Raw genomic sequence first — 24,319 nt, 5'->3', positions numbered from 1 at the left:
AGAGGATATTAAGTGCTTCTATGAAGGGAAATACAAGAAGGGCTCATGCCGTGTTTCTCCTGTCTGCCAATGTCCTAGTGGTCTAATCAGTGGATGTGGAGCTCACATGCAGCCATAGCATATGCTCTTTCTTGCCCAATTAACTCTAAGCAAAGACAGAGGATAAAACAGGTGTTGGTGAACCTGCAGAGAATGGGAAGTCACTGCAGAGAAGACGTAGAAAGTTGCTGAGAAAATGCTACGTGGAACTCAAAGTACGGAGATCCCAAAGGTCCAAGGAGTAAATGGAAATAATTTAGTGAAGAATGAGAAGAAAACACAGGGAAGGAAAGCCAAGGATGCAGGAAAGAACCAAGTGCTGTGGTTCTGAAAGACCACAGGAGAGAGTGTGGATCTTCCACGGGGAACCAAGGAGATGAGAAAACCAGTGGTACATGGTACCATAGGAAGGGAATACAGGGAGAGTCAGGGGTAGATTCAAGGTAGAGTAGTGATAAATATAACAAGCTCTAAGTAGAAAGTCAACACTGGATGCCACCCCACACTGACAAATAATACTCATTTATTTTATTTACAAAACAGTTAAATTGGCAACACCACTTCCAGCAATGAGCTGAAGTCAAACTAAGAGGAAGTCCTGACTTCAGGCATTTCAAAGTACAGATGCGTTCTGGTAGGTCTAGGTACATTTCAGATTGCAAGAGAAGGTACTTGCATTACTTTACCAGATCTTCCTCACTCAGGGTAGAAAGAAATAGCTTTTCTCATCTTTACTTGGTGTTTTTATTGCTGGCTGAAGACCAGTAGCAAACATTCAGAACCTAGGGGGAAAAAGGGCAGGGGAGAGGATCCAATTCCATTCTAAGGCCAACATTTCAATGGAGCTGAACTATTTGGTCCATTTCTGTTCCTTGCTACACTGGCCAATATGCAGAAATACGGAGCTGCATTACTAACTGACTTCTGCGATACTAGAGAGAACAAAATTCCCAATGGAAACCATGCTAAAACAGTGGACACAGACAGGAGATGAAGCTGGCCTCCTGTATTTTACAACTCATCATACACTGGATTTTAAGTAAAAAAAAACCAAACACAAATAAAATAGGCTGTAGGTTGCATAATGATGTGCTTTCATGTTGACACGTCCCAGGTGAACTGCACCACGTGAGGATGGTTCTCCATCCACAACTTGCCAGCGTGAACTATGGAGTCTCTCAGGCACTAATCACACTGACAAACGTGCTCTCACCTGCGTGCTGTCTGGCTGCTTACACCTCCACACCTCTGTGCAGATTTGAGTGTCAGCTCTTTTGGGTCTGGAACAACTCTGCTGTTTGAGCACACAGCATCTAACACAACAGTGATCCAACCCAGACTTGGACACCTAGTCACTAATATTATGGTAGCTACAGCAATGAATTAATGAAGCATTAAGAATCACAGCAAAAGCTGTTGCACACAGTATCTAGTTCCAAGGCATGCTGCCATTTACCTTAGACTTGATCCTGTTGTGTCTAACTCTGTTTTCAGCACAGAGTGGATGTTCTTATGATTTTTAGCAGGGAAACTGATGCAGGAGTAACTGTATGTATGGCCAGTCTTCGCGAGCGAAGATTTGGGAAAGGTCATTATATAGGAGTAACTGTACAGGCGAGCAAAACACTTTTTCTAGCCCCAAAGAGGTCATAACTGAAATAAGGATACCAGGGAGTTGTTATTAAGGGTACACTGCAGAAAAACCTTACAAGTGTAGGTACAGGTAACATTATGCCTCACTTGTTGAGGCAGGACTCTCAAAGTGCCTCGCAATCTACCCCAGACATCCCACACAGACATGGCAAAAGGCAGAACAACTGGCAATCCTGCAGTCTCCTAAAGTAAAATTCAAGGATGATTTGATGACACTATGTCTGTAATGTCAGGATCTCACTTCTCACATCAAGACCTCACCTGAATACGAATTCCATAGCGTGTTACATCCCTCTCCCTGCGTAATTATTCCAGCTGCCCGACGTGTCATGGCTAGAGACCGGACTGAATATTAACCTCCTGCTTCAGAGGGATTAAAAATAAGGGCAAAAAAATGACTCATCTTAAGGATGACAACTACAGTATTTTTTGGTCATGATTATGAAAAGTTTTCTTTCATCAACTATGCTGGAAAGAACATTAGGATTCAAACATCTGTTCTTCCCATTAAGTGTTGCTCCTCAATACAAACAAATCTGTTTCTCTCTCAAACTCACCTCATGGAGAATGCTCACAGCACTCCCATTACTGCCACTACCTCTTTCAAAAGCATGAATACCAACACAACTGCTTAAATACATGTAACTCAACACTGACTCTGAGTATCAGGTTCACTAGCTCTCCATGCAGGGGCTGGGATGCACTCAGTGACTCCCATAACAAAGCCATTTACAATTATTAAGTGGGAATGGGATAGTTTTTTCCTCGAGTGCTTCACAGGCAGCACTGACTTCCAGCCCCTCTCAGTGCTGAGGCAAAAGCACATCCCTGTGTGCTGTATCCCCATCCTGACACCAGCCAGAACCAGATACTTCATGGGGAAGTTTTCAAAAGGATGTCCATGGCAAAAATTCAACTGCCTTTAGGAGAGCTGAGCTTCTACTCCATGGTGTTGAGTCTTCTTACCCTCCACATCATCCAGGGGGAAAAACTCACAGTTATGAGAATTCAACATGAGCACACCAGACTGGTTCTTGAGCTACAGGAAGGATTATGTTGACTGACGGAGATGAAGAAGCAATTGCAGTAAGTGTTCACAAAACCAAAATCCAGCTCAACAACTCACCTTCACCTTGCTTAATTTTGCCCCTCTATAAAGTCACTTAAGTACGGCACAGAAATGGAAAAGCTCAGTATCAGGGCTGGCTGCTGATCCTGATAAAGGTATCAAGCACAAGCTGCAACACACAGAACACTCCTGTCTCCCTTCCTTACCAATCTCTTCCTCAAAACTAAATTCCTTTGCTCATCACGACAGAGGGAAAAGGAAGCACGACATTTCCCTCTTCCTCTCCCCTCCTGGTCTCTCTGGCCGATCTCTTGCATCCAAGGAGCTGAGAGGAGATTTACTAAAAAGCTGCAGCAACTCAAGTAACCTCTGTCTGTCAATTCCTGCCTGAACAGTTTTGCTTCTCAGCTGTAAACAACTTTTAAGTATCTATTAGTGACTCAGCCTGCTACATAAGAGTATTACTAACACCACCATCACAATTATGATTTGATTGTGACAGGGGACATTCTCCTTCCTTTCCATTGCTTAACAATCATGTCTGAATCCTTTCAAAATGTAGCAAATTCTACCTTTGACAGCTGACAAATACAAGGAGTGCCCTGCTCAAAATTGCTTGTTTCAAAACAGGTGTTTACAAATGAATGAAGGTGCAGATAATGGCTATTAAGATGATCAGAAGAAAGGAGAGAAGAGACAAGTTGATTATAAAATTGATGACAGCCCTCCTTTCAAAGGAGGAAGGAGACAGATTGATGCTAAGTGATAAACACAAAGGTGGAAAAACCAAAAGCTAGTTTGGTACGAGGACCCCGTGGCCATTTTAAGTTTTAGCTGGAAGCTGAAGGTTTCTTGCAGGTGAGATTGCAGAACAACCTACTGGTTGGCAGGAAACTAGTTTTAAGAGGAAGGTTGATGAAGGAGGATTGGATGCCACACTGGCTGTGACAGCAAGCATGCTGAGAGTCTCCTTCAGCCCTGTGTCAGAACCACCCAGGTGGGGCCTCCTTGCAGCTCTCTCAATGCAAAGCAGGAGACAATCAAGCCAGCTGCATGGGAAGACAATGCCAATAACAACACTAAGCTATACCTTGCACTCTGCCCACTTATGATCTTCCCCTAGTGCTACAAAGATCACTGACAAAAAAACCAAAAACCCTAAGTAAGCAAAATGAAAAAGGAGAACAACATCTCCAGAACTTTTGATTCTTCAGAAATTAAGCCAAAACTACTTCTGCAGATACTACAAGAAATCCTTCTAATGACTATCAATTCATATCCCCTTTCCTAAAAACTCTCTTAATCATTGCTCACTGACCTCTTTCTGTACAGTGTTAACTTTCAACCACTGGTGAGGGAAATTTCTAAGTCTGAAATACAAGCTATGGTGTGCAGTCATTTAAAGTGCAATTAGCTCTCTGTGAAATTCACCTAAGATGCACATGTGTCCAAAGAGGCTCCAGCCTAATCGAACAAAGTATTGACACACAAACCTGCTCCCTGAGTGCTCTCTTCAAGGTTCTGCTCAGGATGTCTGCTGCCAAGCTGCCTCCCCATCTATGTACCTCTCCTTCTGAGCATCAGTAGGTTCACAGCAGAAAAAAAAGGGCAATTAACGCTTATACTCAAAAGGCTACTCAAAATTATTTGGAATCTCAGTGTGACTGAGCCTCTGGAGGGTGTTAAGAGTCCTCCCCTCCTGCTTAGAAACAGCCCCAGATGAGCGAATTGTCTCAGTGCCTTCCCGTTTTGGGGTCCCTTCACAGACCCACGCAGAGAGACAGCACAGTGAAAAGCTCATGCCAGACGAGATACTGAGTTTGTTCACAACACACAGGGAACGACAGGTCCAGTGGTCAATGTGGAGTCACTACAGCCGCTCCAGAAGCATTAGATGCAAAACCACACTAGCAGAGAATTCCATAACACTTCCAAAGCTGAGCCTTCAGCAACAAATGCTGCAAACAGGCTGTACTGACACCACAGCTCAGAGGGACACGAGTTTTATCACCCATCCCTGCAGCCCTCTGTGACACCTTGTTGGTTCTGTTACTCCTCCTCCCCATCCAACACCCCAGCCTTGGGGGATGCAAGGGGGCCACAAAACAGTCTCCTCTTCCTGAGCCCCCACATCCCGTATCACAACATTCCCTGTGCTCACCTGTGGCATATTATTTCCACTGTTAATTCTCACTGTTAGTCACTCAGAGACAAAGAGACATAGGAGAGACAGCAATACTCACAAGACATTATGCTTAGGTTTTATCTCCTAACCACCAATGCAGTGACCTTGTGCAGAAAACACTAGTTCTGATGTGTGATTGTTTCTCCCTCTTTTCATTTCGGACTCGCCCACTTTTTAAACTGTCTGTGGCATCTCAGCAGTATCAAGAGGCTATGGGGCACTCCATTCATTACTCATTTCAAGAGCAGTAATTTAGGCCTGTGGGACCTGCAGAGACAATTTAAGCCTTGCACAGCAGACATCTGAGAATTTACTTTATCAACAGTGGAATATTATCAACAGCAAGACAGCGAATGCAATAAAACTGCCTGTTACTTTAAGCCTTAAAAGCTAATTTAATCCTTCATTTAGTACTCGCACGCTGCTGCAAGGGTATTCCGGGGCCATGGGAAAATTCCTGAAGCTTGTAGGATCACTGTAAGCAGCCTTATGGTGCCCTGCTCCCTGACAGACGCTGGCAGGGAGCCAGCCTGCAGGCACGCTGGGTGCTTTATGTGCCCCCAGGGAGCCAGTGCCAGGGCCATGGTGGCTCAGGCCCTCCCACAGTTCACAGCCCAGGAGGTGAAAGGGTCCTTCCCAAACTGTATGGCTTCCAAGAGAAGGAGTAGCACCGAAATTTTGGGAAACAATGAGAGGCATCTTAAACCTCCTGCCAGCGGCAGGTGTCTCAGGGACAGGAGAGGCTGGCAGACACAACCTTTATGTGCCTCCACATGGCAGGGCTCTTCTCTGCCACAGCTTGTGAGAGAGAAAAGTTCACGGATGAAAAGTAAACTGCCTGGTAGTTGTGTGCCTGCTTTTTACAGCCTACAAACCTAGAGAGCCAAATTTGACCTTCAGTTTTCATTTCCTTCAGATTCATACATCCAGGAGAGGTTTCACGCAGAAGTAAACTAGGGGTTGGTCAGGGAATTCATACATTTATAGGCTTATAAAAGCTCAAGAAGTCCAAAACCAGCCTTGTACTCAATACATACACACAAAAATGCATATGTGCATGTCCATACAGATCCCAGAGCATATACTATTACCTTTCTTCATCCTGTAGTATCAGCTTCCCTTCCTTTACACCTGTGCTTGATCCTCATATTTTTTCATCATTAAGTATCCTGGCAGCCTCAGGCACAGACTACTTGAGGAGAATAGGGGAGACTGATTTTGCTCACAGTGTAAGTTTAACCTCACAGAAGAAATGTGTCCTAAACTGGCATAATCCAGCACCTTCCTTTTTATTAGTGACAACACAAAGGTGGTAACTTATATCAGCTGAATTAAATTCTTATGCATGTGTATTTGTTCATGCTACTCTTTAAACGATGCAGAGTCTGAGCCTCTTCTAGCTTGTTGAGCTGAGATCCTGGGGAGGGGACCACAATGCTGTTATGCCTTACACAAACTTCTGCAGGCAACTCCTGTGCTCACTGAAACCCTCTTGTTTTGCTTGTGTTGCAAGGCCAGAGCAAACACACTACCCCAGAAGACTGGAAATATTTCCCCCTGCCCTGCCTAAGTGAAGTTACACCAGCAGAAGCTCGGGCACTTTGAGACCCTGCTCACACCACATTTCTCCCTCACACTTTGCATGTAGATTTTCAGTCAAACTCCATTCCCATTTGCTGAAGTCTGTCTTTGGCATTTCAAACTCATGCTTGTGAGAACAGAAACTACATTCTCTTGTAAATCAAACTGAAATGAATATGTGCACATACAGAAATGCTGACAAAACCAGTATCTGCTTATCTACATTACAAAGGCAGCACAGATTCTCTCTAACACAGTCTTCTGAGATAGGAGCCTCCTGAATGTTTTCTCTTGCCCAAAAAGGAGAAAAAGCGCATTTTTTTTATCTAACCCAATGATTTTCGATTCTGGAGATGTGGCAACATTATGCTTGTGATTACTCTGCCACACCACTCTCATATTTTCTGTGGTACGACTCAGTGCAGTGGCAGGAGACAAACCAGAGCAGTGTGCAGCAGCACCGTCATCTCTCTCAGATGCTCTGCCTTTTTATCAGCACCATCTTACAGACTCACACAGCTTAGGCCCTTTCCACTCAGGGCTGTAAGCAGGTTCTTGCTTAGCCAAAAGCAAGACAGCTGCTTGGACAATGGGTACAGTGACTCCCATCAGACGCAGGAGGCTTTTAAAGTATAACCCAAGGCATATTACAAAAGCAGACACTAACCCAAGAAAAATGAAGTATTCCAGGAGCTAGAGGAATTTTCTCAAGCCTCCTCCATCTGTTGAAGCAGCCTCCTTGGGAAACTATGCTAACAAGTTAGAAGGTCGTACCTGTTTAAGCAGATGGTAGGATGCTGTGTCTGGTTGTTAAACAATGGAAACTCTCTGTTCCTATGAAGAAATAGAAAAATACACACTCTATTTAGTCTTTATGCAGTGAATTTAGCATAAATTCAACACTAAAAACACTCTAAGATGCCATTACATCTTACATGTACACTTCTGTCCAAGCCTTTTCCTCTCAGCTTTATTTCCCAAAGCTCACTTGAGACACGTTAATTCAGATCCTCTGTTATGTTCTGCCTGCTTTGGGACCACCAAGGAGCTGCTTAATCCCTAGGCCTGCCCTAAAAAAAGCTGGCAATGGCTCTAAAAACCTATCCGTCAGAGCAGGCAAATGGAGCACAGCACAATTCCAGCCAGATTCCCTCCACTAGGAGATCTGTCAGGGCTGCTACATGCACAGTCTCTACTGCAGGGGAATCCCAAGAAAGAACCAGGAAAGGGGTTGCAAAGATGCACAGAAAGTAATGGAAGAAGAGTAAGAACCACCCCCCCCCAGGCTTCCCAGTATAACACTTCAAAGCAGCTGAAGATACACAGGCAGAGAACTACTCCAATTTCTTCTTAAAACTGTTTTTCTTGCCTAACTTGTAGTACAGAGTCTTAAGTTTTCTCCACTTTACCTGGGAAAAATAGCAGAGGTTACCACAGATGTTTGTGACCCTTTTTAATCACAGAGAAATGCCTGGGCACTAAATGTAGTTAGCTTGCTGAAATAGCCTCTGCATGCCCTGCTATACATCCTCTCTCCTTATGCTAAGTTTTTGGTCAGAGCACACTGGGGAAAACATCACAGATGCAAGCAGCAGACAGACACTGAAGGGGAGACACTTTCAAGGAGAAAGGGGCCTCCTTGCCACGTGTGTCCTTGAGTACCCCCCAGGTATTATGGGGACAGCTATCACCTATATTTAAGGCTGCAGCTTCTCAGGTCCAAGACACTTGTAATTTTGATGATTTTAATTGTTAAGAATTAAATCCCAATAAATGATATCTGACTCAAGCTAATACTTTCTTTTGGGAGTTGGTTGTTTTAAAGCTTCAGCAAGAACAGGTTGGGCATTCCCAGGAACTAGAGGATGAGAAATACATGACTGAACCAAGTTTAAAAGAAGGACAGTATTAATGATAAAAAGTAGGATGCAAGTATGCAAATAGAGAGAATCATAATGCATACACACAAAGGGGACTAACCTTAAGCTAGAGAGCTGTTCAGGCTTTTCCTATTTCCTGGACTCACTCTGAATTAGTCTCCTTGCCTCCAGCATGACACTGGCGTGAGGCTGTGCTAACTATAGCTTTCCACCAGTTTGTCCAGTTAACATCCAGCAAGAACTGAAAGATTTTGCTGCCCTGAGGGGGAAAGGTTTCAGATGGTTCTGACAGCAAATAAATGAAAAGTGACTGCTCCACCTTAGTGCAGAGGCTGTCAGCAGAGTATACCATTCAATTACAAGCAATAATTAGTTACAGTAAATGAGCTATGTGGAAACGAGGCTCCAGCCAGCATCAATTCTATCCACCCGCAGGACGGAGAGGAATGTTAAAATAACCTAATTAAATTTTCTCTGGCTCAGCAGAAAGATCGATGTTCCTGAGAGCCGAGTGCTGGGCACGCGGTGTCCCAACAACCCTCCAATGTGTCACTGGTGCAGTACAACGCCAGGCAGCCACAACCAGAGGAGGTGGAAGCACTCCTCTCGGGAGGGGCAAACAAAGGGAACAGAGGCATTCAACAGGGACGTTAACAGAAGGGTGGACACGCCTGCAACACCTATTCCAGATGGTCAGATGGCATTTTTACCAAAATCAAGCTGTGCTTTGCACTTTCATTGTCTATTCTGCCACCACTGAGCATGTGTTCTACTAGCCTGAACTGAAATCTCAATCACCTCTCTGCTAAAAGTCAGCTGCAATGAATGGGATATTAACTAGCAGCAGAATACCAAAAATACCAGACAATCAAAATACAGATGCCAGAAGTGGGCAGCAGTTTTATACTGCCCCAGGACTTTCCTGGAGACAGGCTGTAATCAGCATTTCCACCTCTTGCTGACCGAGAAGAAAATGATTTGTTTCAAAGGTTCTTCCCCTAGGAAACAGAAGAGACACCTGCCCACACAGAGGCACCCACAGCTCCATTCAGGGCAGTTATCCAAAAAGCAAGAAGTTAACATTTAAGTGCCTGGTCAGAACCTGGCACTGCATATATCAATGGGGTTTTCCACTTCCTGCAAGCATCTTCTAATAATCACTGTGCAGAGTCTGTTAGAAAGGGTTTCTTTTTGTTTGTTTTTCTCCCAAACCCTCTTGCTTGAGACAGAAACCCCTGGAGAACCCATCCCAATAAGGAATTTACTGAAACTGGCAGTGTCTTTAGAAGGGCTCTGTGCTCCAGTGAAGGGACATGCTGGTTTGTTGATGCCCTGGAGCCAGGACAGCAGGAGATTGTGCCTTGGCTGCTCTAAGCACACCTTTCACAAAGGACAGGGCACAAAACAAACGAGTTGTTTTGTCACTCCTAATGGAAACCTATCATTAATAGACTCTTTAATGTTGGATGTGGAAACCTATGTCAGGATATGCAAGCTTATCACAATGAAAAAAACTCAGTCTTGTTCACAAATACAGGCTGGTAGGTGCATTTAGCACACATTTCCTGTCACTGAAGTACAGTGTACGGACTCTCTGTTAAGGAAGACTGTAACAGGTCTGGACAGCCCCAGGCTGGATGCACTGTGACTTGGCACCAAATGGTCAAGGAAACCTGTTCATTTTGGCTCTGCCATTTGCCTGTGGATCAAGCATGTCACCAACTGCATCCTACTTCCTCTGCTATGTATATTAGGGATTGCATTTCCTTTTTTTTTGGCGAACAGTTTGACATCTATCCATAAAAACTGATAGAAAAAACACAATGTGCATACACACACACACACACACACCCCAACAGCAGAGGGCTGAGGGTCTCTTTCATGCACAAGCTATTTGTAACTATTCTTTGCTAATGTGCACCTACTCTTGCTTATCCTCTTATCAAACATTCAAAACCAACTGGATTGGTAGGTTCATACATTGTATTCAATTTAAAAAATATGTCTTTTAAAGGATCTGCTTCCCTCTCTTTCACTGGGCGTGTTCAAAGATTCCTATATGACCTACCCAACAACACACCTGTTCTGCACAGTTATCTGACATGAAAATCGTAAGGACTAAGTGCCTACTTTTCCTAAGCAATTCCACTTGTTCCCCTCAGAGAGGAGCTACTATCCTGAGGGGTCAGCCCATCCACCAGAGGCCCTGACTGCACCTTGCAGAGATCTATCAGCTTCACGGAGCTGCCTGCAGAAACGCATATTTAGGATTATAAACTCTTCAGTCTGGGAGCTTGTCTTCTGCCACATATACCCCCAGAGCAACGTGCATGCGATGATAAAAGCCTGAACTGCCACAAATTACTCTTAAGCATTTAGTGCTTTGCCCAACAATGCTGCAAATGGATCCGATCCATCAGCACCAAACCTTTCCACATTCTTCCTTTCACGCTCCCTCCTACTTTCCATGTGCCCCATGCCTTCCCCTTGGCAGCAGACGCTTAAAATAAGATAAACATTTTTCAAAGGCATGCAAAGAAAAATAATCTGGTATCTGGAGGGCACAATTCACTACAAGTTTATTATTTTTCAGTTTCCAAAATGCTACGGAATGAAGGTCAAATATATCTGAATTTCAGCTGGTGTTGATGCCGACAGCGAATGTCTTTAAAGCACTGCAGCTAAAGGAGGCCATTGAGAGGCCAGCTTATGGCTGCTGGAAATTGCTGACCATCAGCACAAGTCAGCAGCTTACCCTGGCTGCAAATGTGGCCCTGAAATTCAGAAAGGACTGCAGTAGATGTTGCCTCAACTTGAGAATCAAACATCCACATCAAATTTTTCAGTAGGTGAAAAGAAATTTTTAAAACTCTTCAAGTTGAGAGAAATCGATTCGTGGGGAAAAGCATCTTGAGGTTGCTACTGCCAGTCTGAGCAGCTCACAGCCGTGAAGGTAGAGGAGGCAAAGCCTGGCTTGGTTCTGACTGTGAGGAGGAGATGGGGAAGACGAAAAGCCCTCTCAGCATCCAAGAATCTTGGGTAACTGGAGCCTGAAATATGCAGCAGACGGGAGACACTGTTCAGTCACTTATGGAAATCAAGGTTAGCAGTGTCAGCACACTTGGCTTGAGAGGAAACAGTTTCCTCATCCTCTTGGCACAGAAGTAGTGCATTAGTGGCTGCCAGTAAGGAAAGATTAAAGAAAGGAAACAGAGAAGGACAAGGAAAGCAAAGGATAAAATGAGTATGTCAATATTTTCACAGCTTGCATACAGAAGCCCAGCTAGGACCCCAAGGGGGTTTTGTTTCAGGAACCTCAGAGACAATTGCTACATTTGATGAAAATATAAGGTGTCTGGGTTTTACAAGTGGTGTCTCTAATAGCTTACCTGATTTTATAACTAGCAGGGAAAGAAACTGTTCTGATGACAATTCCTGCTAAAGGCATTTGAGGCATTTTGTCATGTTTACTGGCATAGACCTGTCATTAACACTCCACTTCTCCTAACCACAGCTTAGTTCCTTTGTAGTTGCTCACTGAAGACGGGTCTGGGGGCTGTTTTCCCGGCCTTGTCAAGATGAATTTTAATGCATACTGCTTGTAAGGTGTACCACCTGCTATTTTATATCTACAATTTATTGTATAATGAGTTCCTATAAATTCTTATGATAGCTTAAGAGACTTGCAAAATGAATTGCTGGCACAGTTCATCAGCAGAGCAGTCACTGAGTTCCTCTTGTCACCCTCTTCGGCCACAGCTCTGGCTGGCTCCCTCCACAGAAGCATCTGACCTCCAGGAGAAAGGCCATCATAAGACTCTCACTCCTAATGGAGACGCTGGCATAGCAATATAACACAGTTTTTACATTTGCTTTAGGAGGCCTCATCTATTTCAGACACCCATTAAACAGTTGTATGGACACAAGCTATATCTTCACATGCTGGAGAGGAAATGCTTACTAAAGATTCCTTTCTGGACAGGGAGTGTCTGATACAGTCATTTAGTGAAACAGAAACCAACAACCCTGCACGTTGGTATCCAAAAGAAAATATTTATTTAAGATCTGAGACTAAGAAATCTTCCACCTATGAGGGACACACCATCCTCACCTCAATATCACATACCAGAAGACATGTTTCCACACTTTGGTCCAGCACCACACACAAGAGGTCCCATAGAAAGTTGGAGACTTTTCCGTTAGGGACATTGCTCTACATTCCCCATGCCTCTTGGGGCCAAGGCATTGACAAACACTACTAATAAGTTTTAGGAAGTTATTGTGATTTTTTTTTTTCTTTTTTTTGTTAAAATTTTTTACGTGAACAGCAAAAAGAAAATAACCTACTTCACAATAAAGGTACTGTACTACATGCATCTTATTAAACACTGCATTTAATCTGTCTTTGGACTCACAGCACTTTCTAAATCAAGCCCCAGCCTTAAGCAAGCTCATGGATGCAAATCTAAGAGTGTGCATTGAAATCAGACTGTTCTCAGGCAGAGCTCTTGCAGTGGATAAAGCCAGGATGTGCCAAGCTTGCAGAGGGCTTTCTGTCCCAGTCATGAGTGACAGACACCATCACCAGAGAAAATCAGCCACTGCCTTTCATCTCCTTACAAAAGCCTTGACAGCCAAGCTGTTGCAAATCAACAAGTATAGGAGCCTTTCCCTCAGTCATCACAGTAATTCAGAGGGAGGAAAAGGGGAGGGAGAAGAGGAGGAAAGCAGAGGGCCTGAGGGGCTGGGACAAAGTGTCAGGACAAAGCGTCACAATGGGACTGACAGCTGACCAGAGCCACTTCGGCTTTGCTAAGCATGGATTTAGGGAAGCTGAGCATCTGGACAAGCCTGGAGTGAGCACACAGCACAGACTGGCCTCAGGTCTGTGCTGCCTGCACTGCCACTCCAGGGACACACTCCAGCCCAGCAGCAGCGAGGGCATTTTCTCAACTGCTGCTGTTGAGTCCTGTCCTGCTGGAGCGGTAGGACATTTGCTCCAGGGGGAAAGCCACAGCAGGCTGCTCCATGCTGAGCTCACTGCTGCTCCAGCTTCTAGGCTCTCTTGTCCAAAGGGAAAGGTGCATTTCCTTTCCCTACAGTATCCAGGACTGTAACACAGGTCTAGCCCATGCATGGGGTGGAGGAGAACAGACCAGGCAGGTGCAACAAGCACCTTCCAAAGGACAGCACATTTCACCGTTACTGAGGGAGCAGGAGGGGGCCTCCTGCCACTAAGAAATTAAGGACATATGAGATGGGGTTAGAAAGCAGGAGATGCTGCACTGGCTTGACTCCATCCTATTGTTTGAGGATCCTTTTCTGATGTTCTGTTCATCCTGAAGATTTTCCTGTGATATATCAGGCAGACAGAAAATTTTCTCAGTACCACAAATACCTAGGAGTCAACCTGGTATATCAGAGGATATATCACTTTTTTCTGGCTCAGGATGGGTTTGCTTTTCTTGTCAATGTATATTGTACAATTTAAGGGTGCCAATAAAACTTCACAAGATGATTCTGATGAAAAATTAATTAAATCCCCTTTAACAGGCTTATAGACTGTGGGTAACAGAGCAAGTTACTGCCTAAGACAGCGACAAAACCAAGGTCTCTCAGCTGCTGCCTCTAATGACAAGGTTGAACGCATATTCCCAGCATCGCCCCTGAAGTAACAACGGTGTGCAACTCTAGAATCCTGCAGTAACCAAGTGCAGCCTTTTCCCAGTGTGCCTGTTAAAACAAACTACCCAATGCCAGGAGAAGAGCAACAGTTCAGGGTGCAGGGCTGCTCTGGGGAAGCCACATTAGCCTATGGCGAGTCCACAGCCAACTATATATTATCTCTAATTTTAAGTGCTCTGAAGTTAACTCTGAGGAGTGGAGAGCAGGCTGTGCAAGCTGTGTGGTATCCATGGAAACTGAGCTAAAGCTGCGGTTTTACACTCCTATGGATGTATGTAAGGCCCAAAGCACCTTACTAAATAGGGAGGGGACACAGAAGACATTGGTTGGAACGCATCCTTGAAGGCACAGCTCCAATGTTGTGGCACATGCGCCACCAGAGACATCCAAGATAAATATAAATTGCATAAAAACACTGCTTAAAGAGCTCCACCTGGGAGCAAACATGACAGGTGATGCAGTTCAGGTTAGCCAGCGTTCCCAGCCTTTTAAAAGAAATTTTAGTACCATACTTTGGATTTCTGCTTCTTCCTTCTGCCCAGTTTAGAGCATCCCAGCCAACCAGTGGTGTGGCAGTGCTGACCACATCCCATGACACATTATGGAAGTTTTACTGGCACTATTTTGGAATGAACCACATCACTTTGCTCAGGATCACACTGACAAACATTTCACACACATTCCTGTATGCACTTCCTCTGCACAACAAAACTGCAGAGCAAAAGCTCCCAGAGGCTTTAAACCTTTTATCTCTTAAATCACCTCTAAACTGCTTATCTCCATTAGCACTATTTTGGAATGAACCACATCACTTTGCTCAGGATCACACTGACAAACATTTCACACACATTCCTGTATGCACTTCCTCTGCACAACAAAACTGCAGAGCAAAACCTCCCAGAGGCTTTAAACCTTTTATCTCTTAAATCACCTCTAAACTGCTTATCTCCATTAGCAATCTGGAATGCACAAGTTACCTGTCACAGGGTGAAGGGGAATTAAGTAAAGCAAAGTCTTTTGGTGGTTGACAACGGGAAGCTTTTTGCTTGCTTTGCTGAGGATTTTCCAGACATCATATGCCTGAAGGTCTGCACCCCTGGAGTCCCTACAAATACCCACCACCACTCCCAGCACATCCTAGCTAAATCCAACACACAGTATCGTTTGACTTTCTGCTCGACCAAAGTCAACGCTCATAAAAGCTGAGTGTCTCTCCCAGGCTGGGGACTGCTGAAGGAACTACACCTCCCATTAAATTCCTCTTAGTATGCATCCTGCTTTGTGGAAAAACTAATAACCTACTGATGACTCACGTAAATGAGCAATGCTCCATGCCAGAGAGAATATGACACCAGAAACAGCCAGGAAGAGACGTTGCCACTGTGAAACAGGACTCACCAGCAGTCACATAAGCAGACCCAGAACACAGGATGGTTAGCACCAACACACCCACAACCAGCCTTCAATGTTTTCCCTTCATTCCACTGTCCACATGTTTCCTCCCTCATCCTTGTTGAACTCTTAAGAGCAGCAAACTCAAGCAACATTTTTCTACCATCAGGCATTTGGTAAGAAATACCAATTTCATTAAAAGATGAGTGATGCTTATGGGACATGAGTCCCACAAGTGCCACAGTCACGTGGTCCCCAGAGGTGTGACAGTAGGAAAATTGTCCAAATAGACTGAAGTATGATAGCTCTCCAGTTCCTAAGAGCCTCAGTCCTCAGTCCCTGGATTCCCTAAAACAAACAAACAAAGAAAAAAAAAAAACACACCAAAACCCCAAGCTCTTACTTTTGTATCTAACAAAGAAACAAGGAAAATACTGGCAAAACCTCTTCTCCTGCTGCCCTAGTTACATGAAATCCCTTGTCTGTTTGCAGCAGAGTACAGGTGGGTTCTGCTGATAAGAATTCAGGCAAAGCTATCTTGCTATATGCAGGTAACAAATCTGTAAATAAAGTGCTGGGATTGGGCAGAGGGATGCCATAAAACAGAATTTCGAGCTGGGGTAGAGGCTCCAAAACAGGCCGTGGGTGTTTCTTGAGAGGCTGTCAAGGCTACGTTCAAATGTGCAAAAATCTGTAGTCACAAAGTTTAGACCATTATACTCAGCAACTCTGTCACCTTCCATTTATACAATTTGGAAGGAGTCTGGATCTCAATTCACAGCAGAAACCTCTCACTCCTCTGTTCCCCCGGGGTCCCGTGAACACCCTTTGCCTAGCTCACGTACCCTGCACAGGCTCTGGAGGATGAATTCCCACAGAGCCTCCTGCAATTCCCCACGACCTCAGGCAGGCACGGTGCTCCCCAGCAGATCTGCCACCTGCAGATCCCGCAGGCACACAGGACCAGCCTCACAGCCTGGAGCAGCCACCGCCCTTCCCAGCTGTGCTTGGGGTTCACGGGCACTCGCAAGTGCATCCTGTCATCAACCCATTCTGCCTCTCTCCTCTAGTAAGAAATTCTACTTTATTTTCAGGGCTCTTTTCCAGAGGATGCAGGCAGCAGGGCTGGAACAAAACAATGTGGCCATAAATAAAGCTCACGACACAAGTCTTGCTGCTGCCCACCTGACTGTTGGGTTTTTTTCCTCCTCTCATTTTTTATTAATTTGATGGTTCTTTTGCTTCTGAAAAACCATGGACTGGCCTTGTCCACATGCTGGGTACATGGTCAGCTATTGGAGTGGTCCCCTCACACCGTGGGGACCCTCTGAGCTCCAGCAGCAGCAGAATCCCAGGCTGACTCAGTGCCTTGTTTGGCCTTGCTGAAACAGGAATGTTTTCAGCTGGGCTGAGGGGCCAGGCAGGGCAGTCATGCTGCTTTTGAAACCCGAGTTAGTGTTTTCTTACTGTGCTGCACTGAACCAGGTGGGGATTCCCTGGGAAGATCAGAGCTGCTTGGCACGGTGCTGCACTGATCACCAATGTCCAGAGTTGGCAGAGATCGCCTTGTCAGGTCCCACACAGTTCCTGAAAAGTTTTCTCAATCCAAGCTCAGGATATTTAAAAAAAAAAGCAAACCTTGTTGCATATTTCAGACTAGGTCAAATGAAATGTTTCAACTGTGTTTTGCTTGGTTTTTTGGGGGTTTTTTTGAGTTTTCCTTCAGGAATTCGAGCTATTCCAAACTGAATTAATGTTTTCTTCCATTTTCAAGATGCCTAAAAAAGGCATTTTAAAATCGAAAAAAGGGGGAGGAATTTTTCAGGAATAGGAAGTTTTTGAAACCATTCCTTTCCCAGAAAAAGAGTTTTCATTTTATGAATAGATTCTTTTCTGTTTAAAAAAGAGTGTTTGAGTAGAAAACTCCATTAAGACCAACTTCCTACTTCAGTATCAACCCCAAACCAAACTCTGGGAAACAAGACCTTTGTTACTTTCCCCAGAGATAAAACAGAATAAACTGACCCTGCTTTCATTTGGGAGAGGAGTTTGCTGTGAGGACTCTCCCCCATAATGTATATATTCCAACCACTTGTTTATTTGAAAATGATGTAGTTCCTGTGAAACCAAATGTTCTGTATTTAATAGCTTAAGCAATAAGTCATAAAAGCCAAATTCAGCAGACTGTATGTTATTAAGAAATAGGGATCCAGATGGCTAGCTGAGGTCAAGCTGAGGCCAGTGTGCCCATAAAGAATACACACTTTTGTGTCCTTATTAAAGTTTAGGGTTTTAGTAAAAACAGGAGTGTTTTCCTTTTAGAGTACTCATTTCAGATAACTTTGTTTACTTTAATAAAATACCCTATATCTTTCACAAAGTTTAAAATAACCAGAAGCTGCCAGGAGTGGGAGACTACTATATTGTGGGTTCAGAAGGAACTGTTGTTTGTAACTTTTTTTTCTTTCCCCATACTTAAAAAATAATGCAAACTTATAACCACTTCTGTTATGAGCCAGAAGTTGTGTTGAGGTTCCTGCAGCAGCTTGAGGGTCTAGAAATCCTACAGAAATGAGTCCTGCCTCCTCTTTTACAGCCATCTGCTCCATTCAGCTGAGCCTGTGACAGCAGCTGCCTGTAGCTGCAGAGGACGTGTCAACTTCCAGTGCTTCACAAAGCTCAGGTGGCCGATTTTGGGTGTTGAAATCTGCTCTTCCTGGACACTGTGGGTAACACACACCAGATGAGGCAGGAATTACCACTGCCTGTCACTGCCCACCCTCTCGCCACCAACCTCACAGGGCACTTGGCTTTTAGACCAGGAATCTACAAATTCAAAGGCAACTTTTGGCACATTATGAAGGCTCTGAGCAACAGGCAACATCCAGTTAATTTGAAAGGCCTTGGTTCCAGCGGTAGGTTTCAGATGGGCTGGTGAGCACTGATCTGTTGAGGCTTTGCCACTTCCAGGGTGAAGCCCTGCACCTCTCCACAGCCTTTGCCCGCAGCCATCCCAAGGCAGGCAGGTGTCTGTGCCACAGGGATTCAGCAAGGCCTGCCTCACATCCTGTTGGATACCGGCAGTTCCCAACACCAGACTAATTAAGAGCTGATAAGACTGTGACATGAGACTAGTGCAAGATGAAGCAGTGAAATAGAAACCAGAGGAAGTTCAAAGGGTCCTGGTGTGCTCTCGAATCCCTTCGGTAATATCCCCTTTTCTCCTCTGAAAATCCTGGTTTCAGAGACTGGACAAAATGATACACAATGAGACAAACTCAACCATGAACATTAATAGCCAGCACTGCAGGAGGCACAGATTATACTGCTGGCCAAAATGCTCGCAGTTCCTCCTCTCAATTTTCTATTACCCTCTCTCTGATAATTCCATTTATTTATGAGCAGTTCAAAAGTGTGTTCCATTATTACACTTTAATTGGCTTATGATTAAGCAAGCAGGCAGTGCTAAGGAGATGAGAAACCATGACATAACACAGTAGAAAGCATTAAGATGCCTTATTTCCTCCCTCAAAATGAACTGCATGGTGCATCTGCAAACACTTACCAAGTGGCAAAACAACCAGAAAAGCTGGGCAAATACAGATTTCTACCTTCTTGAAACTAAATCCCTGCAAAGAAAATTATTATTCTCTCTCAGCACCACATGCTTCTGATTGTATCAAAATGCATTAAAATAAAAATGCTTTACCCTAAGCTGATCAATCTCAGGAAATGATTTACAGGCTGAAAGCTGTATTTCACTTGCTGGAAACTACGTAAGCACCAGGCTGCACTGGTTAGTCACAGTGCCGTGCTTTCTCCAAAAAGAGACAACACTGATGGCAACACTTTTATGAAGACAGAATGAGTCAAAAATAGTGTTTTGACCTTAGGATTACAGACTTTATAGATCATAGCAAAGCATTAACACCAAACACCTGTTGGAACAATTTTAAAACAAATCCTTTATTCCCTAAGTTACGTAGCAAACTTGCCTCTTTTTTAGAACTAGAGTGTAAAACTCGGGAAGCTTTCAAAGCAGAAGCTCATTACTCAGAAGCACATAAACACTTAAGACACTATGCTTTGCTACAGAAATACCTTAATAAAATTAAAGAAAGTGACTGAAAACCAAAGGTTCCTGACCCATTTGACCGTAACAAAGGATATGGGGTACTTTAGCACAACAAGACCTCATGCCAAATGAGTCACACATAGTATGGGAAGTCTAAAAGAAAACTCAGTTATATAGGGCACTTCTGCCCACCTGGCAGATACTTTTCTTTACATTCTCAATCCACTTTCAATTCACACATTTGAAAATGGATTCCGAGATCTGGAGACATTACGCAGCAAGAGAAAGCAGTTTAAAGACACTTGCATACAGCAATAAAAAACACAGTAAGGAGAACCTCAATTTCTGCACTGATGTGTTTGCTAACAAAATTTATACTTTCTGTTTTTTGAGACTATTACAATTTAAAAACCCACCCTATAGCTCAAAAATTATTTCCATAAATGTAAAGACATACCAGATCTCCTTAAAAGATGATGATGATCTATACTGCTTAGGGATATAACATGATACCAGAAGTAAAGGTCTTACTTTCAGCTCCAGAATCATGTTGTGCCCATTAATTCACACACAGGAGGAAGTGACAACACTTGCAGACCTTCAGTCCCAAGTTCAGGGATTGCTCCTGGATGAATGCCTGTCAGGCAATGAGCTCTGCTGAGGGCAAACTTCTGTACTAGAAAAGCCTAAGCAAGGTGATTAATATATCAAAACCTCCTCAGCCAAGAGGAACAGCAAAGTTCCTTGGCTGTTGTGCAGAGGTAGGAAGCCCTGCATATGCACTCAGAGCTGAAAGAGGAGGCTCTTCCCGTACACGTGAAAGGTACCACCAGATTCCAGCAACAAATTAGCCAGACACCTCTCAGTGCTGCCAGGTACCATAGCCACGGGTTCCCTTGGTTGGGAGCACAGAACCACGGCTGGAGTCAGTTCACACAGCCCTGTGCACCCTGAGCTCAGGCAGAGCCCCTGTCGCTTACAGTCAGCCCTGCAATGCAGCTCACGGAGCCAAACCAGCTCCAGCATTTCTAGTTGTCTTTTTCTATCTCAGGACCAGGGGACTAAGGGGCCTGAACTCTGGGAAAAATATTTTCCTTTCAACCACAGGGTCTGAAAGACTTCAATTTTTCAGCAGACTGCCTTAAAGTTCTGTATCCCACAGTTCTGTCAGCTCTAAACTGTTGGAGTCAGTCTAGAGGAGGGACACCAAGCTGATCAGAGGGATGGAGCACCACTCCAATGAGGAAAGGCTGGAAGAATTGGGATTGTTCAGTTTGGAAAAGAGGCTTCAAGATGACTTAATTGAGGCCTTCCAGTACCTGAGCAGTGCCTACAAGAAGGATGAAAAGGGACTATTTACAAGGGGATGGAGTGACAGGACAAGGGGGAATGGCTTCACACTGACAGAGAGTAGGTTTAGATTGGATATCAGGGAAAAATTCTTTACTGTGAGGGTGGTAAGGCACTGGACAGGTTGTTCAGAGAAGTTGTGAATGCTCCATCCCTAGAAGTGTTCAAAGCCAGGCTGAATGGAGCTCTGAGCAACCTGGTCTAGTGGAACTAGATGAAAGCTTAAGGTCCCCTACAACCCAAATGATTCTGTGATTCCATGGTATCAGTTATCAGAGCAAGCACCAACAACCTTATGGGATCTGATTCTACTTATTTCTAGTTTATACCCAAGAGCCAAGGGCCTTAACACGTGCAGGTTGTGGCTGACAGTGGGACCCCTTAAAGTAGGTAGTGCCCATGCTGAGAAAAGGCATTGGTCCTCAAAGAGTTTATAGCCCAATACAGACAAACAGAAGAGAGAAGATACCAATTATTATGATGTATTTACGTCTCAGAGTCTCTCTGTAATAAACAAACAACTTGTCCTTCAGCATCAGTGCAGAATATGTTCATATATGTAAGTTATACAACAGGAAAGTTATCTATCCATAATGTGCCTCCTATTCCCCAGCTGTTCTGCTATCGCCTGCTCCCTGCCTCTGATTTTTGTGGATTATATGTGAAATCATTTTCAAAAATAGTTAAGAACAGTGTTGTATTGTGTTATTGTGCCCATTTTTTTTTTTAAGATTATGAATTGAGGCCAAGTAAGATAAAATGCTTTGCCTGAAAACATGGACAGGCTCTATAGAGCACATCGGGGAAGCACATGCAAGATTTTCAGAGTTTCAATCCAAGCTCTAATGACAGAATCACTGCTCCTGCTTAGCTAAGGGCTGCAGTCTTTATATGCAGTAAACAGATCATATGGGACATAGACCTGAAGTTTATCTTAAGCTCCTTTAAAAGCACTGCTCATTATTCAAAGGAAAACGTGTGACCTTTTGTGACATCTCTTTGGAAGGAGCTTTCATGTCTGCTGCTCTGAGATGATTAGAAGACGTGGTATTTTGGATGCAAACTAAGAAATCCCAGTGCTTCACTGTTTCTTATTCTCAAGCATTAAGAAATAGATTTCTCTGGGGTTTGCAGGAATTGGGGAAATACATGAAAACAGAAAAGGAGCAATGGAGTAGCAGGGAGGTTTGTCTGCCCCCTCCCCCTTCCTCTTGCTGCTAGAAGTCCCACTCTTCTCCTTTTGGGTGCTGAAGGGCACTCTCCAGCTGAAAAAAGTTGCCTGGAGACTGAGGGAGGCAACAGTCAAACTGGAGGTGTGGAAGGAATGACAACTGTGTTCAGTTACCTATTACAAATGGACAGCCACTCCTTATTCCACTTATCCTTCTGGACACACACTAGGGCATTTTGGTGAACACCAGCTTCTCCACCAAAAAGAAGGCACACCTGCCTCCTCATCAGACTGGCCATGGCATGGTATGTTTTCTCTCTCCTGCTGGATGAGGACTCAAGTGGGTAAGGAAGGACAATATGGCCTCAAAGAAGAAACTAGTTTAGGTAGACCTCAAATCTGATCACTAGTACAGTACTTGTTTATGGCAGCAGAACTGTCAGTACTCTTGGAAACTATAAGGCAACTGAACTGAGCCCCCTTGAGGTAACTCAGACAGTACTGGCCTTTATTAGGATTTCACTCCTTCAAACCTCTTGTATCCACATGTTTAGTGCCTATTTTCTCACAGCCTCTTATTACTGAGCTGGCCCATTGCCCAGAAAACACATGCCATGCAAAGTAGCTCACCCCAAATTGCTACAAATGAATTAAAACAGTTTTCAAAATGAACTGCCTCTGGGCTAAACATATTTTTGTGAAACTGTGTTTTGCTCTCCTTATTGACTGTCACCGTCTTTTATGCCCTTGCAACACCGCGATCACGGGGACGTTAATCCAAAATTACTTGAGGGAATCTACAGGCTTCCTTCCTATGACCAAAGAGCCCAGAGGCAAGTGCTGCAGGTTTGCCACATCCCAGCTTAGTGATGGGGACAGTGAGAGACAGGAATTAAGACTGAGACAGAGAAGTTGAAAGGTCTCCTACCAACAACTAAGTGCAGTCTGACTTACAAAGGCAGAACTACTACAACATGGTGCTCTTCAATCAGGGGGAAAAAAGGTATGTGAGAAGAGAAGCTGCCACCAAAATAACACTACCAAAAATGCCTCTCTGAATTCCGTAGAGACATACGGTGTCCCAGTCACAGGCTCCATCACAAGTAAATACCAACACAGCTCATGATGAACACGTGTGACAGCGGGGTCACAAAGTCTGGGAAACAGAAGACAGAATGAATCCCCTGTAACCCAGTATATGTGCTCAGTGTCACAAAATAAATAATCAATTTGCTTTAAATTAGGCTATATCCTCCTGCTGTCACACAACCTCTACTTGAAACTGCACCACAAGGTGAAAACAATCCCTTATGTATCAGTAATTACTGGACAAAATAATTTTGCTATATTCCAGTATCTCAGTGGCTCACTCTGCAAAGTTAGCCAGGGTACTTTCAATTCAGATGGAGATAGGAGACCACATACTTTAGCCATAGTTTCACCAGTAACAGCTTGAAAAGGTGAAGATGATTTAACCAACTAGCCCAAAACCTTGAGGAAAGTGGGGAAAAAAAAAAAATAAAAATGCTGAAATAAAGGCTCAGCACACGCTTGGTATGAAAGTAACTGTATAAAGTACAAAAATACTACTACAAAACAATTTCCTCTGCTTATGCGTGCACTGGTAATAAATTTGCTTCAGTTATTTTCAGTTGTTAACAGCCAATGAAGAAACAGTCTCACTAACTTTACTCCATATGGCTGTTTTAATGCTAGGAGACTAGTGGGTGGTTATATGCCTTGAGGGGTTGGAAGAGGGGACCTATTCTTTTGGAAAAACTGCATGCTGTGAATTACTTGTTCCAAGCTTGTTACCCCTAAGAAAAATAAGGTAACTGGTTAAAAGAAACAAAAAACCCACCCTCATCTTGCCACTTATAGAAAAAAACTAATAGTTTCTAACATGTTCTGAAATCCAGAAGCACGTACAAGGAAGCTGAAAGCCGTGCCCAAAGTCTGCACCATTTCTACATTGCTAATGAACCATATTCTTTATACCACACAAACACCCTTGGCGGAGAACATATGTAGGGATTTCTGCCACTGGGTTTTCCATAGATGGAAAAAGTAAATAACATGGAGAAAGGAACTACACTGTAGGATACAGTGCCCTAATTTTGACAGCATATGCTTTAATGTACTGTTTGCAACCAGTCGACAAAACCACACAAATCTGCTTGAATAGAGGAAGGAAAGCATTTCAATGTAAATTTAATTTTCAAGGTTGAGCCCACATCAC

General features: G+C 43.9%; 1 protein-coding gene across 40 annotated transcripts in view; it reads right to left on the bottom strand.

Moving 5' to 3' along the window:
• The window catches only part of MAP2 (microtubule associated protein 2), a 224,041-nt gene that overhangs the window by 97,949 nt on the left and 101,773 nt on the right, over positions 1 to 24,319 (bottom strand). For 35 of the 40 annotated variants that reach the window (XM_017829599.1, XM_017829600.1, XM_017829566.1 and 32 more), the window contains one exon: positions 7,302 to 7,361. The exons of the other annotated variants lie outside the window; for them this stretch is intronic. The gene's annotated coding sequence lies outside the window, so the exon portion shown is untranslated. The remainder of the gene's footprint in view (positions 1 to 7,301; positions 7,362 to 24,319) is intronic. 40 annotated transcript variants of the gene reach the window in all.

This window comes from Lepidothrix coronata, unplaced genomic scaffold (genome assembly GCF_001604755.1).
Source record: "Lepidothrix coronata isolate B3197 unplaced genomic scaffold, Lepidothrix_coronata-1.0 Scaffold165, whole genome shotgun sequence".
Taxonomy (NCBI): domain Eukaryota; kingdom Metazoa; phylum Chordata; class Aves; order Passeriformes; family Pipridae; genus Lepidothrix; species Lepidothrix coronata.
The sequence above is the reverse complement of the archived record's forward strand: the minus strand, read 5'-3'. Positions and strand labels throughout refer to the sequence as shown.